Here is a 19,197-nt window from a genome sequence, read left to right as displayed (position 1 = left end):
TTTCAGCGGAGGCCTGGGGAGAAAAGCTCCATAGTACAAATATAAATAAAAGATACATGTTACAATAAATGTATAATACAGTAAGGTCAGCAGTACATAACTTAATGATAAAAAAGACAAGAGAGACTAATGTGCATTATATATACGCAGTTAAATATAATGGTGAAACAGACATATAGAATGGTAGATTCTGAGATTCAGTATGTTGAACAGTTACTAATTGAAATCAACAGAAGGTGTAAATTATTAGCAATAGGTTAAAGTATAGTACAGCAGAAGTGAAATGCACAGAGGAGAAGTAGAGAGTCAGGTAACCGTTAAGCTGAAGAAGCAGGTTAGGTGGAGAAGAAAACATGGATTACAGGGAGGAAATCGGGGTTCGGAAAGAGATAAGAATAAAGAACAGAAGAGGGAGAGAAGGACTAAATTCAGGTGGGGTGCTCACAGTGACATATTCAGGTGTGGGTTTGGTATTCTTTGAGAGATCTCTTGAATTTGTAGGCCTGAGGTACGCTTCTCAGGCTCATGGGAAGCTTGTTCCATTGAATGGCGGATGGATAGCTATATAAGTTCTGTCCAACATATTTTTTATGTTTATGAATCTGTAACAAATAATGAACAGAGTTCCTTAGAGGTCAGGGAGGGATATAAAATGAGACTGGTGAGGAAATGCTAGGGCCAGAAGGTTTATTGATAATGGAGTGGATGACGAACATTTGAGTAACTTTGAGTTGGTTAGGGAACTCTAGCCAATTGAGTGACATGACAGTGGTGTGATTTGGATTGCAGATTAGCAGCAAATCTAGCTTCTTTGTTATAGGTAGTTTCAAGATTAGTGAGAAGAGATGACTGAAGATTTGTAAACATTTGTGAGCTGTAGAAAAGTTTGGGAATAAGGTAAGCATTTGCTAGTGAGATTCTGGAGTCAGGGGTGAGGACCTTTTTGCTTCTGTATAGTCGACCAGGCTTTTGGTGGGTTTTCTTAATAGAGTGATGTATATGCAGGTCAAATTTCAGTTGGTTATCTATGATTACTCCAAGGAGTTTAGTCTGGTTTGCACAGGTGATGTTAGTGTTATTCAGTGAAAAGATGTTAAATTAGAATTTGAGGTGGTAGAGGGGTTTTGGGAGGAAAAGTAGGAGTTTTGACTTTTTGGCAACTAATACTCAATCCCAAAATACAAACATCATTAATTGAGTATTAGTTGCCATGTTTCAGTATGCTTGAATGATGTTTGTATTTTGGGATTGAGTATTAGTTGCCATGTTTCAGTATGTTTGAATGATGTTTGTATTTTGGGATTGAGTATTAGTTGCCATGTTTCAGTATGTTTGAATGATGTTTGTATTTTGGGATTGAGTATTAGTTGCCATGTTTCAGTATGCTTGAATGATGTTTGTATTTTGGGATTGAGTATTAGTTGCCATGTTTCAGTATGTTTGAATGATGTTTGTATTTTGGGATTGAGTATTAGTTGCCATGTTTCAGTATGCTTGAATGATGTTTGTATTTTGGGACTGAGTATTAGTTGCCATGTTTCAGTATGTTTGAATGATGTTTGTATTTTGGGATTGAGTATTAGTTGCCATGTTTCAGTATGCTTGAATGATGTTTGTATTTTGGGATTGAGTATTAGTTGCCATGTTTCAGTATGTTTGAATGATGTTTGTATTTTGGGATTGAGTATTAGTTGCCATGTTTCAGTATGTTTGAATGATGTTTGTATTTTGGGATTGAGTATTAGTTGCCATGTTTCAGTATGCTTGAATGATGTTTGTATTTTGGGATTGAGTATTAGTTGCCATGTTTCAGTATGTTTGAATGATGTTTGTATTTTGGGATTGAGTATTAGTTGCCATGTTTCAGTATGCTTGAATGATGTTTGTATTTTGGGATTGAGTATTAGTTGCCATGTTTCAGTATGCTTGAATGATGTTTGTATTTTGGGATTGAGTATTAGTTGCCATGTTTCAGTATGCTTGAATGATGTTTGTATTTTGGGATTGAGTATTAGTTGCCATGTTTCAGTATGCTTGAATGATGTTTGTATTTTGGGATTGAGTATTAGTTGCCATGTTTCAGTATGCTTGAATGATGTTTGTATTTTGGGATTGAGTATTAGTTGCCATGTTTCAGTATGCTTGAATGATGTTTGTATTTTGGGATTGAGTATTAGTTGCCATGTTTCAGTATGCTTGAATGATGTTTGTATTTTGGGATTGAGTATTAGTTGCCATGTTTCAGTATGTTTGAATGATGTTTGTATTTTGGGATTGAGTATTAGTTGCCATGTTTCAGTATGCTTGAATGATGTTTGTATTTTGGGATTGAGTATTAGTTGCCATGTTTCAGTATGCTTGAATGATGTTTGTATTTTGGGATTGAGTATTAGTTGCCATGTTTCAGTATGCTTGAATGATGTTTGTATTTTGGGATTGAGTATTAGTTGCCATGTTTCAGTATGTTTGAACGATGTTTGTATGAGGGCGAGTAGTTCAATAGGATTGTCATCTATGGATATAATAGCAGAGTTGTCTGCATACTGTACGAGAGAAGACTGGGGACAGCATTTGTGTAGCTCATTAGTAAAGATATTAAAAAGAAGGGGTTCAAGAATAGAGCCTTTTGGGATGACAGTTTTGATGGGAAGAAATGGAGAAACAGCAGAGAGCCATATGATGGACTGCTGCCGATCAGAAAGGTAGCTCTTAATCCAGGAGATTCAGGAGATTATTGCTATGGAAAGGTTGAGCTGGGATAGCTTCGAGAGGAGTATAGGGTGGGAGACAGCACCAAAGGCTTTTGAGAGATCTAAGAAGAGACAGGAGACACATTTATTATTATTTCTAGCTAGATAAATGGTCCTGCTAAAGGAAATGAGAGCAATAGAAGTGTTGTGGTGTGGCGAAGCCATGCTGGGTAGGGGTGATCCGGTTCCTATGAGTGAGGTGGGCCATGACTTGTTTTTGGATGCAGTATTCGAGCATTTTTGAGAGGGAAGAAAGTATGGCAATAGGTTGAAAATTAGAAAGCTCTGTGGAAATTACACCTTTGTGACTAGGTATGGTATAGAACTTTTTCCAAAGAGTAAAAACAGTTGGTTCAGCAACAGAACAGTTTATGAGGATGGAGACATGGTATTCTATAGATGTAGCAGCAGTTTTTAGGAAGAAAGATGGAATATTGTTAGCTGATGGAGAGCAGATTTTAAGTTTAAGGAGAAGTTGTTTTAATGTAGCTTGTAGGAACTGACCTTAGTGAGAAGGGGGGGGTTGTTGTTGGGGAGCTGTGGGTGGTAACAGATTAGATGGGTTACAAGTCTGGAAAAGTTTGCTTATGGTGTCAATGAAGTAAGAATTGAAAATGGATGCAGTTTAAGAGGGTATATTGTTGGGGCAAGGATTAGGTGTTGAGGGATTGCCTAGGCAGAGTATTTCGTTTATAGCATTCCAAAACTTTTTAGGACTTGTAGATTGTGTAGTCTGAGACTGATGGTAGAAATTTCTTTTATCATCATTAATATGTCCTTTGGTGAGATTACAAAATCCCCTATATCTTTGGAAGTTTAAGGGAGATTTAGTCTTGGACCAAAGTTTCCCGGCAGAGTCTCTGTTTAGTATAAGAGACCGAGTAGAGTTGATTAACCAGGGGAAGTTATGGGATGTGACTCTAACAGTTCTAGGAGGGGCAAGGGAATTGAGTGTGTTAAGGAAAATGGAGTTAAAATGTGACACAGCTTCATCAAGAGGTAATGTAAACAGGAAGGACCAATCTATAGCTGAGGCAGCATTATTGAAAGTCTCAGTGTTGTAGGTAGTTAGTTTCCAGCATTCTTTGGATTTCTGGGGTCTGGAAATATGGGGAGAGAGTCAGAGAATGTGAATAGGGCAGTGGTCACTGATGGAGTTGAGTAGTGTTTCTGGGCTGTGATACTGGTTAGGGTTGGAGACTAAAATCCAGTCAATAATTGAACTAGTATTCATAGGTTTATGGTGGAAAGTGGGAGATGAGATAAGCTGTGTGTAGCCAAAAAAGTTAATGCAGTTGGTAGGGGAGTTAGAGCAGAGAGTAGGCCAGCTGATATTAACATCGCCTAATATTATGGTCTCATCGGGTATATGGTCTGACATCCAATTTAGAATCTGTCCTAGAAGGGGTATATTATCACCTGGTGGTATATAAATGGCAACTATTTTTATGGTTTTGTGTCTGTTAGGTTTAAAGTTGGCAATAAGAAGCTCAGCAGGGTAAAAGGAAGGAGGAAGATTAGAAAGGGGGTAGGGATAATGAGATCTGAGTACAAAACAGCAACTTCACCTCCCTTTGTACGTGTTCTATCAAGGCGTAGGGTGTTGCATCCTGGGAGGACAAGTTCAGTATCAGTGTTGTGTGGTTTAAGCCAAGTCTCAGGAAGAGTAACTATGTTAGGGAGGTACTGAGCTATCCATGAAAGAAATTATGTTATCTTGTTAAGGATACTGTGGATGTTGATAAACAGAGTAGAAAGAGAGATGCTTTGGAATTAGGTTAGGAGTGTACAGAGGGACTTGTGGGAAAGTGGAAGGAGCAGGTCAGTTAGTTTGAGGACCAGGATTAGGGGCAACATCTCCAGAGGGCAAGAGGGTGTTAAAAAAGGTAGATGGAAAATGATATGAAGACATAGAGAGATATTTTTGTTTTGTTCTGAAGAGAAGATAGATATCAGGAGAGTATATCCTGTACAGGAGAAGAGTGAGGGTGATATAGAATAGCAGTGGTGGGGTTGGAGGTGCATGATGATGTGAGAGGATGTTGGAAAGCAGGGTTGGTGGATTAGTTGAGCGTGGTATGATGTTAGGTTACAGAAAAGTAGAAGAAGAGGTGAAGAGAGGATGAGAATAACGTAATGGGCATATTGGTAGTTTATGATTGTGTATTATAGGAGAGATAATAGGGAGTGTGAATGAAAGAAAGAATGTGTGAGTACAAGAAAGTGAGGGGAGGGGTGGGGAGTAAAGATGAGTGGAGAATAGGGAGAGTTAAAAAAGGTAGGGGGATTAAGGTAGGAGAGGAGGGTTCTAATAGTTTAGGGTTATAGCAGGTTGACTATTTGGGTATCCAGTATCCAGTGCATGCTCCCACCAATGAGAACTGCCTTTAGAAGGAGATACGTGTGTTATACTGTGGTCATGGCTAGATGGCAACATGCTCCCAACCTCTGAGCACCATCCTTTACTAGACATGCCACTGCAGTGACTATCATAACACCAGGTATGTTTTCTCCTGGTTGTACTGACCTCCACAACCAATGTTGCTGGACAAATGGTAACCCTGTGTGACAATGATCTATGCTGTCCACAGCCACGATGGTGGCCGTCTGCAAAGACAGTGGTAAAATAGCTTCATGGATGGTTCCTACCGCATGGTATGTAAGTATAACAGTGCATGAACTTTGACCACCATGTGTCCACAGTAGTAAGGAAATCCTTCTATGTAGCACATCTTATAAGTAAAAGCATCACATTCCATTTAGATCTAATTCCATTATACTCCACCCTCATCAGACCAACAATTGAATACAATGCTTCCTTTTGCATGTACCTCACCAGACAAGTTGCAACAATTGGAGAGACCACAGAGGTTTCTTACACAGACAGACTGAAAGCCCTGTCACTTTATTCTCTCTCCTACATGTTGCTAAGGGGTGACCTGTGTCTGGTTTACAGAGAAGTCTGTAATCCCAGCCCTCATGGAAATGCTATACATTCATAAATCAAACTGCAGGCAGTTCAGTTGCTCTAGGGATCTTAACCTAACCTCTGACATAAACAGATCATGCTGGAGAGACAGATATATCTCCCAGACACTGTCACTTTTCTGGAACAAGCTTCTAATTCATGTGAGACAAAGCCGCTCCCTGACCCTCTTTAAACTCATCCTAGATCAATGGATGAGTGACAGCAAACTGACTCCTGAAGTGGTGCCCATGTCCCTCCTGGACAGAGGAAAGCTGTATTAACTACCATAGACCTTTACCTCTGCGAATTTCACTCAAGTTAAACATAGACAATTGTGGAAACTTGGGCTAAATATGTTTAGGCTTATAAGGGCTCTAGGGCCATTAGGCTCATTACCTCATATGCACCTCTGAACCTTTCTACATTGTAGTGTGTGACTGAGTCTATCACACATACAGGACCTGCGCTTGTGGATGTCATTCCACTAACCTTGTGTTACCAGTAATAACTCAGAAAAAACTGTGCTTGTACTAGCCTGTGTCTGCAAGATGGCCCTGCATGTACACCGAGTCACAACCACTGATACAGCCAGATTGGGGAAGGGCAGTACCAGTGTCTCCAATGAACACTAATACTTACTAATTTCTCAATTTACACATCATGCCAAGTTTGATAACACTGTATCCAGTTCTACACAACCTTATTCATACTTCTAAGTACCTGCAAGCTGCATCATGCATGAGAGCTCAGGAATATAACACAGGGAACATACATGTACTTCCATGTTATACCTAACTGAAATTGAGTCACTATAGTGCGTGCTGTATTCATGGTCATAAACCATGCCAGACTGTAAAAAGTGCCTTCATTTTTCATTCATCCCAATCCACTTTTCCAGTATTCTTCCAGGGTGCCATCCTTAACATGCCATGCCAGTTATCACACAACTGAGTTACTCCACTTTGCATGTCAGATTACAACCAAGCTGACCTTGCAGCCATGGATGTGGCCACAAGGTGCCAGCCATATCCATTAGTCAGTGACAATCATATCTGGAGAGGGTACTGTTCCATGTATGACTCAATAGTGTTGCACAGCAAAGTAATATTTTCCTGCATGTCACCATCACTATTTATTGTGGGAGTATTTTATTTATCGTTTGTTGACCAGATTAATCACATTAGGCTAATGGTCTCTTTTCAAAGGAGACTGGAGGTGACATTTATACTATTAGGGGAAGATTGGCTAGGACATCAGGGAACTTCCCCCTGCTCTTTTTAATATGTACCATGGGATCTTCTACCTCCACCTCAGCTACAGCCTACTCAAACAGGTGGGTTGTTGGTTTAATGTCTCATCCAAAGGATGACACAATCAGGAGTTCAGCACCCCTTTATACTGCACTGCAGTGTCAGTGATCAAGCTACCTGGTGTGGGAATAGAACCAACAGCCTTTGACACCAAAGACTAGTGTGTTACATGTTGCAACACTGACACTGCCTTGATGCCTGGAACTCTCTGGCCCAGGCAGTCATCCTGCACACTGGCAAGTAGTGTCACCATCATTACAGTAGGCTTAAGAGAAGGCATCATAACTTCATTTGACTGGTGGGAGGCCAAGGTTACAGCTAGACCATCAGAAATATAGTGCAAGTACTTCTCAGTTAGACATCCATACTGCCAATGAATGCTATACAGAGCTTACATACACCTGCTTTTGCTCAACAGACTCTGAAGCCATAGCAGGTAATGCACACTTGCACAAGAGGAGGATGTTGCATCTTACCAAGTACCAGAGTAGGTACACCTGCTTGTTATGTTACACATTCAGATATTCTCGCACCTCTTAACACTCAGCACTATTGCAGACTGTGTAAGCATTAAGCTTGTTGTTTGTAACATTAATATTTGTCCCTTACTGGCAATATATTTCCAGGTAGCATAGTTCAATGCTGTCAGTATGGATGTTTTACACTTGGTGGTTGATTGACAGTAGGTTGGGTGGTGATGTCATGGCTTCTTATGTTACTGTATTACCTTTCAGGTTGCATGCGCTAATTTACATGGACAGTATTCCCAGCGTAGGTAAGGTCAGCATCACTAATGAGAAGAAGGTGTTTGTTACACTTTTCTGTACAGTAGCCAATGAAGCTATAACAAAATAATATGTATGTGATGATTTGTTTTCATTCTATATGTATTTTTATTTATCCTACCCTGTTTGTCACTATCTTTTCTGTTGCATACTTTTAGGTTGCATTTTATGTTATTTTTCTCCTTTTATTTTACAATTATATGCAGCACCCTCTAGACCTCTGGTTATCACTCCACCAGCCCCACTCCCCATGTGGTACCACTATCAACCTTGTTAGCAGGCCAGACTGCCAGGGTCACCTCTCTGGCAAGAACATCATCAGAGATCAAAAGGCCATCCAGCCATACACTGAAGGTAGAAGCTGTTGGTTCCCACCAGTGAAAGTGACAGTGGCTGTGATCAGTATGTCATCCAAAGACAGTGGAGAAGAACCATCCAGCCATACACTGAAGGTAGAAGCTGTTGGCTCCCACCAGTGAAAGTGACAGTGGCTGTAATCAATATGTCATCCAAAGACAGTGGAGAAGGACAATCCAGCCATACACTGAAGGCAGAAGCTGTTGGCTCCCACCAGTGAAAGTGACAGTGGCTGCTATCAGTATGTCATCCAAAGACAGTGGAGGACATTGTAGATCAATGTCCTTCTGAGGCTGAGTGTGTCTGTCCTTTCCCCTCACTGGCTGTTCCTGTGGTGAGCAAAGCCAAGGTGGTGTTTAGGTTCTCAGTGAGTTACAGACAGGCAAACAGTGATGTCAGCTGCTCAGCCCCACCCAATCTTTCACCGAGGTGTTGTCCCCTTTTGTGTCTATGCCCAATTCTATTTGTTGTCCAGTCCTCCCAAACACCATTGTTTACCCTCATTTTGTTTGTTGTCCCCTTCTCCATTGTGCTCCCCCTCCCTCAGTGTGTCACAACCTTGTCTGTCATTAGTTTTCTATACTGGCGCGTTTCTGTCTACACACAAGCCTAACTTTCTTTCCATTTCAACCCTTTGACTTATTTCTTCCCTACCTACCCTTCCTGACAAACCTCTCACCCATAGATGCTTGTCCCAACCACATGTTTTTCAATTCCTATTTTCAATCAGAACTGACACTGCATACTATTTCTCAGTATTTATTTGCTGTTTGTTTTTCTACCTTTTTTCCAGTTGGCTATTACTACACTGTATGGCTTTGTCACACTTTCTTGATATCACAGTTTGAGAAGTATGTCCCTCAGATATATATGTTTTGGGCCTATTCAGTGGGACAGTTTCCTTTCCTGACTTGCTGCTTATATGCAGAAATGGCCATGCTGAGACAATCGTGAGGTGCATCAACATGCCACGAATAGCCGATTTACTTGCAACATCCCTCTACCACTGCTGAAGTTATGCTCGTTGACTAAAGACCCTATTCTGGTCACAAAAGAGATGCCTAATGACAACCTGCTTTTACATAGCTTTTGTCCTTTGGTAAATATTAATGTGTTTACAGCTGCAGTCAGCACAGTAGGCTAGTAGGGGCTGACATGGCACCGTCATGGCTTTCATGTTTCTGAATACCAAGAAGATTTTATTTTTCAGGGGTGTAGAACCCCTGTAGTCCTAGACTTTATCCTTCCAGCCATCATTAATGATATTAACTCCATGGTTTCACAAGTGTGGAAAGTAGCGAAGTCCAAACACAGTGCCAGTTTATGCACACACCTTTCCTTCTTGGTAAAAATGGTTTACCGCTCTTTTGCGGACAGATAGTCTCACAAAACTACAATCACTATAAAATACTGACTGATGTTGGCTTCAGTAAAACAGGTATGCCCAAAGCTACAGATTATGCTCTATATTCAGTTTTTAACGAAGTGTTCTAGACAAAGTAAGGAAACTTCATTTAGGTTTTGTACCCATTGATGCATGTACCATAACTTGTTCAGTAGTTTGCTTAGGTTATAGTTTCCAATATTTACTTTACATAGCAAGAAATTCTGAAACATCTTAAATGTTACAGTTAACTTAATTGCAACACTGCAGGGCAGAGATTTTGTTTTTAAAAGATGCTTTAGTTGTTCTATTGCATTTCTTGTTAACAGGCTTTTCTGTTTTTTTTGTAGGTTAAGTCTTTTGCTGCAATTACTGCAGTGGTGGTGCTGCGGTAGCGTTGTCACCTCACAGTTAGACGTTGCCGGTTCGATTTTCAGTTAGAGCGTCTTCTGTGTAGCAACATGCGTGAATGGGCATTCCTTCATTGAAGATTGTGCGTTAGGCCCGGCAAGCCAGTACGTAAAACTCTACTGCCAATCATTAGCGGACAGGAGTTCCGCTGTGGCGACCCCTAACTGGGAAAAGCCAAAAGACATACTGCAATTAGCAAACAAAATGAAAGTAATGTAGGGGGTTTCAAAGACAACAGCATGTTGTAAGTTTTGCCTTTCAACAGTTTTGTTCTGGACTTGGTCATTTCTTTTGTAAATCAGCATGTTTTTGTGATGGAATATGTACATTATTTGGAATGAATGGTAGTAGTGGTTTGCAGGAGACCCCACGCTACTGCAGTGTACCCTCCCAGCATTATATGAAACATTTGGCACCAGCTTTCACTATGAAAGAATGATATGCTATCAATCAATGCTTTAAGTCATAAATGATTGAAAACACAGTACACCCCACACACACAATGAAGTAAGTGTTTGTGCAGGGGAAGAAAGACTCCCTGTGCCTTGCTTGTGGGAGAAAGCCCCCCCCAAGTCCACAGTTTATACATAGGTTCATAGATTAGTACTAGGCTAACTGTCCTTGTGGACCATTTTAAGCCTTGCCAGTTACCCCATGTGAGAATCAAACCCTGCAACTTGCTCCTATAAGTTGAATACTTTAACCACTACACCATCCTCACACCCCATACTAACTCATTGGTTATAAGGAAAAGAGAAAATCCTTAAAACAGCACACCACAGTGTTGCATAGTGACCCAGCAGTACCTACACATCATGGATATGACCTACAGTCAAAATGTAATTTGACCATCTGTGTTAAGCAATCAGTTAGTCTTCAACCACATGTAGGCAAGTCATCAGGCCCACCATTATGGGGACTTGGAAAAGGAAATCAAGCAATTTAATTGTTTGACATGGCTAGACAAAATCAACAAGTAAACTGCAACTAGAATATAAATAACAACATGAATTTATTGTGTTACAAAGCAGAATCACGAGTTTTGTTACCATAAAATAAGAAGACACAGGCCAGAACACATTCAAGCAATGCAAATAGTCTTCCTTATTATTTAAGGAGCAAAAATACATGACTTATTGCATTCCAGATGAAAGCTAAGTGCCAAAATTTAAAATGTTTTATGTAAAATACATCTGAAGATTTCTACAGAAAACAAAGGACAATTCTCAGGCCAACTGATGAAACCCATATAATTAGGCTTATGAAGAATTCATCAGCTGCATTTCCTGGTCTCTTATAGCTTAGACAATGACTGTCTTGTGCATGTACCATCCATCTTTCTGAAGCACTTCATGTTACGGTATAAGTTGGAGCACTCCAAGGGCTACAAAGTCTTCCCCATGACAGCAATCTTGTATGGATTTTTGTCCAGTGATCTGAGTTTAGGAAGATACCAGTCACATGACTGGGCTGTCTGATCAATTTCCTTACCATTTTATTTTAAATTTTTCATTAAATATGATGCCAGGTCTATTGATGAAAATTAGAGTGCAGGTTTCCAAATGCCTGGGACTGCATCTTAAAGCATTAAACACTTGAGAAATATTTACTTCATGAGCGATTTACAAAATAACAGTTATTCATTTTATAACTCTAGAAACAACAAATTCATGTTGATTGGATAACTAACCCATTCTTCTAGTAAATGTTACATTTGTTTCTGTTACACTGCACCAAAGCTTATATGTATAGGTTCATAGGTTCACAGGACATTACCAGATTAATGGCACTAGGGCCCCTATAAGCCTAGTCACGTTCAACCCTTGTTCCCTTAAGGGTCTAGAGATATGGTCTATGCTATAAACATATCTAAATAAGCACCATGTGCCCCTATCCAAGAGAGATTATAGTGAAACGCCTGGGGTGAATTTGCTGTTTTCCAGCCAATCATCCAAGTTATGCTTAAAAAGTTTTAATGAGGGGCTCTGTTTAACCTGTATTGGAAGTTTATTCTAGAGAAGGGGCAAACTCTAGGAGACATATTTGTCTCTATAGCAAATCCTGTTGATGTCACATGATAGGTTAAGGTCCCTAGAGCAAGTGAATTCTGTACTATTTGATTTACGAATATGCAGTATTTCCATTAAGGCAGGATCAGATCTCTGTATGCCAGACACAGGCAGCCTCTGAGTTGTCTATACTATACAGAGTAGAGTGACAGAGATTTTAGTCTGTCCACATAAGACGTGCTGAAAACCCTGAATTTTCTTTGTGAGGAACCTTTGAGTTCTCTCCAGTTGCGGCAGGTGCCTCTTTAGGGCATACCAAAGGGAGCATTGTACTCTATTGGCCTAATGAGGGAAGAGTACAGGGAAGTTTATAACCTCTCTTGCTCTGGAAGCTATGTCCTTGCTTATGAGGTGAGCAATGTAGAAGGCCTTCCTCACCACTGTGGACACATGGTGATCAAAAGTAAGGTTGCTGTCAATCTGTGTGCCCAAATCTTTCACCACTGATTTAGAGCTTAGGGTGTTGTTATTAATATGGTAATCTGCAGGGACATGGCCTTTGCCAAAGAGGATGATAATGCGTTTTATTTGCATTGAGCTTAAGATTGTGACTTTGGCACCAATCATTGATTTGTATGAGTCCTTCTTGTAGAATGTTGTCATCATTTGGGGACTCAATGGCTACTCCCAGTTTGCAGTCATCAGCAGATGTTGTCAGTCACGGACTTTCTGTTATTACCTGCACTTCTGAGAAGCAGGTTCCAAACAATAGGGGCCCCGGCACTGGTCCCTGTGGAACACCACTGGTAATGGGTCTGCTGGTGGAGGTGGAGTCTCCTGTTTTGACTGCATGCGTTCTGTCTGTGAGCCAGTTTGCAAACCACCTGACAGTATATGGGTAGACCCACACCTGCATGGGTTTTTCAATGATGCCTGAGTGGAGGATTGTGTCAAAGGCCTTGGCCAAGTCTAGATAGGCCATATGCACAGACTTGCCTTCGTCTAGGACATTGGTGACAGTCTTGAAGAAGTCCACCAGGTTGAACAGGCAGGATCTCCCTTTAATAAAACCAAACTGGGTTGGATCAAGTGTTTGAAGGTCTCCTATATCCTTGTTGATAAGGTCCATGATGACTCTCTCCGTGGCCTTGCAGATAAAGCTGGCTAGGCTAATGGATCTATTGTTCCCAGGGTCAGTGAATGCACCCCCTTGTGTAAGGGGATGATGGTAACTATTTTCCATTCAGCAGAAACAAAGCCAGTGCTTAGGCTGTGGTTGAAAAGAGTACCCATTGGTGTCACTAACTCCTGTTTTAAACCATTGAGAATGCAGCCTGGGATGTTATCAGTTCCAATGGAGGCTGTGTTTTTGGTCTTGGAGAAATGGAAGACCTGCTCCTTAGAGATACTAGGTGGAGAATATGTGGTAGGAATGTTTTGAGGTATATGTGGTGGGGATGGTGGCAGGTTTTCAATGAACCTGTCCGCTAGCAGGTTGCCTATTTCCACTGGTTCAGTATATATGGTACCATTCACTAAAAGTTCAGCACAAATGCAGGTTTTTCCTTTAAGGTTTTTGATGTAACTAAAGAATGCCTTATGGTTATCCTTAGCTAGTGATGTTAATCTAGATATGTAGTTAGCTTTAGAGGACTTTGCAGGATGTCTTATTTGCTTATTCAAGCTGAGAAGGGTGTGCTTCCAATTCTATGATCATTCTTTCTTTCTCATAGACAGCAATTTCTTTCTCTTATTATATATTCTGTTTATGGAGGATGTCCACCAGGCAGGCTTTTTTTTTCTTGAGGATCTTGTTTTGGTTCTATCGGGAATGGCTGAGTCAATACAACTGTATAGATGTTTATACAATGCATTGGTATATATCCCAGTGGGTCTAGTTCACATGACTGAAAACTCAAAATACTGAATTTCATTTGACTGAGACGACAATACCTAATCTTCAAAATACTGAAAATTCATTTGACTGAGTCTCATTATAATGAAACTTACAAAGCTGAACTTCAAAATACTGAATTTTAAGCCATAGATGTGATGTGTGTTTCCCTTCCCCTGTGACCTGCTTGTGATAAAAAACATTACTGTAACTCAAAGTGCCGACTATCAAAATACTGATAGTGGCATAGAAAGTAGTGCTGTAGTGTTTCTAAATGTGGGCATGTCTCTTTACATTTTTATGGGAAGTATCTAAAGTAATATGGCGGACATTGTGTGCACTACTGGTAGTAGTGGCAGTACTGTAATGTAAGTAAATAGTATATGCCTTTATCCTCACTGTAGTGCAATCCTAGAATAAGTATATATAGTACGGGGGGTGTGGGAGGTGCAGTCTCGCTATATCTGGTGGAGCCCTGCAGTACTCTCCAGCCACATGTGTACATACGTTCACAGTATGTGCCATGCTACATAATATGATCCTGTGGAAACAGCTGCAGCAGGATCAGCAAATGGAAGGTATACAAAGCCCCCCACCAGTGCCTAGGTCACCACAGTTACAGTCACAGGAGGATTCACTGGAGGAACCCCCTGTTGATGTTCTGTAGGCAGACGTAGGCATGCTCAGTATGCTGTGGCTTTGAGGCTTTGACTAAGAGACGATGCATAGCACATTCACTCACAACCTAGGGCCCTAGAGACTGACACCTTACTCCTACTCACATACATCTATTTAAATAGCTGATGCCAGACAACCCACACAACCAGTACCTATCCATGTATTGGCTGTGTACTGCTTGCATCACACAGAGTCAGCCCTGAACTACAGTTCTGTCAACTGCTGCATTCACAAGGTAAGTCTCTAACCTACACACTAATTGTAAGGTTACTATAATATATCATATGGATGGCTCTGCTGCTGTTATGCAAGGAAATATAGTGGGCTACGCGGACAGAGGTAACATCCACGTGGGACTGCAAATACCCAGTCCACTATCATGTGTCCTTTAATAATCGCTAGGCCACATGCATGGAATATTCACTTTATCAGTCAAGGGAGATGTTAGAGGGGGTTTCATGATATTTGGACTACTGTGTATTGCAGCAGAACATGCAGTGTTGTCCCCCCCCCCCCACAACACAGCAGTGTTCCCATATAACTGCTGTAACAGTAACTCATCAATGGTATATCAGCAGTCCAGGCAGTCTCAGAGCTGTAACACAGAACTCAATCACACATTGCATGTCTCACTTAATGCAGGAATAACAACGTACATATGTATGCTGTTGACTGTGTGATGAATAATTTATCTCTGTCTGGCAACTTGTGTGGCTCAGTGGAGTAGGGAAAGTAGCATGGGTGATGGAGTTGATGGTTCTAATCTGGAAGTATCCACATCTTCTAAATGTGAGGTATTATTGTGTTGGTCTTTATTTACAGACTGTCAGTCTGCTTGTGGTGTAATAGTATTAACCTGTGTAACATATTAATTACATCAGACAGCTGAAGAATGCCATGGACAATTTGAGTGAAGTGCAGTACTGTAGAAACAGAGACAGATGTCACTGTCTGTAACACACAAAATCCCTAACTGGAGTAGAGGTAGGTGTGGCCTGGAGTCAGTTAATAAGTACTGACAATCCTTCTGGACATGCTCATACTCATACACTTAGTTAAACAGAGTGCAATTCTGTTGCCCCTTAATCAAAATGACCTGTTAAGTATAGATATATCTATACATACATACATACATATAGGTATCCATATCTGTCTGTCGCTACCTCTCTCTCCTATAGATAGTATAGCTATCTGTATGTCTATACAAATAGATATATACACAAACATACATATATATATATATATATATATATATATATATATATATATATATATATATATATAAACATACAGTTCAGTCTCTCCCCATATATCTACATGACACACACACATAAATATGTGTGGATGTCTGTATTCTCATACATACCCTAATAATGGTAAGTAAAGCTGCACTATCACACATCTATAATGCTGCTTAAAGGATCCAAAGTAAGAGATCAACAGTACATAATGCACTTATCTACAGACCCCTGTGCCTGCTGGGTGTCACCACACAAACAGGTGGTGTAATGTATAATTTTGTCTACACACGCATGGACAAGGCACATTATTCTTGCCCACAGGCTTGCCTATCCAAATGCAAACAGACACATATGGCCAAACTGGTAACTGTACACACATAGCTAGGATAATAACAGGTATCCCACTGCTAGGATACTAGATGCAGATAACAGTATGAAACAATATCACTCTGCAGGCCACATATGGCCAAACTGGTAACTGTACACACATAGCTAGGATAATAACAGGTATCACACTGCTAGGATACTAGATGCAGATAACAGTATGAAGCAATATCACTCTAAATGTCACATATGGTCATACTGGTAACTGTACACACATAGCTAGGATAATAACAGGTATCCCACTGCTAGAATACTAGATGCAGATAACAGTATGAAGCAATATCACTCTGCAGGCCACATATGCCCATACTGGTAACGGTACACACATAGCTAGGATAATAACAGGTACCCCACTGCTAGGATACTAGATGCAGATAACAGTATGAAACAATATCACTCTGCAGGCCACATATGACCATACTGGTAACTGTACACACATACCTAGGATAATAACACTTATCTCACTGCTAGGATACTAGATGCAGATAACAGTATGAAACAATATCACTCTGCAGGCCACATATGGCCATACTGGTAACTGTACACACATAGCTAGGATAATAACAGTTATCCCACTGCTAGGATACTAGATGCAGATAACAGTATGAAACAATATCACTCTGCAGGCCACATATGGCCATACTGGTAACGGTACACACATAGCTAGGATAATAACAGGTATCCCACTGCTAGGATACTAGATGCAGATAACAGTATGAAGAAATATCAGTCTGCAGTTCACATATGGCCATACTGGTAACTGTACATACATAGCTAGGATAATAACAGGTATCCCATGGCTAGGATACTAGATGCAGATAACAGTATGAAGCAATATCACTCTGTGGACCACATATGCCCATACTGGTAACTGTACATACATAGCAAGGATAATAACAGGTATCCCACTGCTAGGATACTAGATGCAGATAACAGTATGAAGCAATATTACTCTGCAGACCACATATGGCTAAACTGGTAACTGTACATACATAGCTAGGATAATAACAGTTATCCCACTGCTAGGATACTAGATGCAGATAACAGTATGAAACAATATCACTCTGCAGGCCACATATGCCCATACTGGTAACTGTACACACATAGCTAGGATAATAACAGGTATCACACTGCTAGGATACTAGATGCAGATAACAGTATGAAACAATATCACTCTGCAGGCCACATATGGCTAAACTGGTAACTGTACATACATAGCTAGGATAATAACAGGTATCCCACTGTAGGATACTAGATGCAGATAACAGTATGAAGCAATATCACTCTGCAGGCCACATATGACCATACTGGTAACTGTACATACATAGTTGGATAATAACAGGTATCCCACTGCTAGGATACTAGATGCAGATAACAGTATGAAGCAATATCACTCTGCAGGCCACAGATGGCCATACTGGTAACTGTACACACATAGCTAGGATAATAACAGGTATCCCACTGCTAGGATACTAGATGCAGATAACAGTATGAAGCAATATCACTCTGCAGGCCACATATGGCCATACTGGTAACTGTACATACATAGCTAGGATAACAACAGGTTTCTCACTGCTAGGATACTAGATGCAGATAACAGTATGAAGCAATATCACACTGCAGGCCACATATGCCCATACTGGTAACTGTACACACATAGCTAGGATAACAACAGGCATCTCACTGCTAGGATACTAGATGCAGATAATAGTACGAAGCAATATCACTCTGCAGATCACATATGCCCATACTGGTAACTGTACACACATAGCTAGGATAATAACAGGTATCCCACTGCTAGGATACTAGATGCAGATAACAGTACGAAGCAATATCACTCTGCACGCCACATATGGCCATACTGGTAGCTGTACACTCATAGCTAGGATAATAACAGGTATCTCCCTACTAGGATACTAGATGCAGATAACAGTATGAAGCAATATCACTCTGCAGGCCACATATGCCCATACTGGTAACTGTACACACATAGCTAGGATAATAACAGGTATCTCAATGCTAGGATACTAGATGCAGATAACAGTATGAAAAAATATCACTCTGCAGGCCACATATGGCTAAACTGGTAACTATACATACATAGCTAGGATAATAACAGGTATCCCACTGCTAGGATACTAGACACAGATAACAGTATGAAGCAATATTACTCTGCAGGCCACATATGACCATACTGGTAACTGTACTTACATAGCTAGGATAATAACAGGTATCCCACTGCTAGGATACTAGATGCAGATAACAGTATGAAGCAATAACCCTCTGCAGGCCACCGATGGCCATACTGGTAACTGTACACACATAGCTAGGATAATAACAGTTATCTCACTGCTAGGATACTAGATGCAGATAACAGTATGAATCAATATCACTCTGCAGGCCACATATGCCCATACTGGTAACTGTACACACATAGCTTGGATGATAACAGGTATCCCACTGCTAGGATACTAGATGCAGATAACAGTACCAAGCAATATCACTCTGCAGGCCACATATGGCCACACTGGTAACTGTACATACATAGCTAGGATAATAACAGTTATCCCACTGCTAGGATACTAGATGCAGATAACAGTACGAAGCAATATTACTCTGCAGGCCACATATGGCCATACTGGATGCTGTACACACACATAGCTAGGATAATAATAGGTATCCCACCGCTAGGATACTAGATGCAGATAACAGTATGAAACAATATCACTCTGCAGGTCACATATGGCCATACTGGTAACTGTACACACATAGCTAGGATAATAACAGGTATCTCACTGCTAGGATACTAGATGCAGATAACAGTATGAAACAATATCACTCTGCATGCCACATATGGCTAAACTGGTAACTGTACATACAGAGCTAGGATAATAACAGGTATCTCACTGCTAGGATACTAGATGCAGATAACAGTATGAAGCAATATCACTCTGCAGGCCACATATGACCATACTGGTAAGGGTACACACATAGCTAGGATAATAACAGGTATCCCACTGCTAGGA

The sequence above is a fragment of the Protopterus annectens genome, chromosome 4.part0 (assembly GCF_019279795.1).
Source record: "Protopterus annectens isolate FY-2018-M chromosome 4.part0, PAN1.0, whole genome shotgun sequence".
Classification (NCBI taxonomy): Eukaryota; Metazoa; Chordata; order Ceratodontiformes; family Protopteridae; genus Protopterus; species Protopterus annectens.
The sequence above is the reverse complement of the archived record's forward strand: the minus strand, read 5'-3'. Positions refer to the sequence as shown.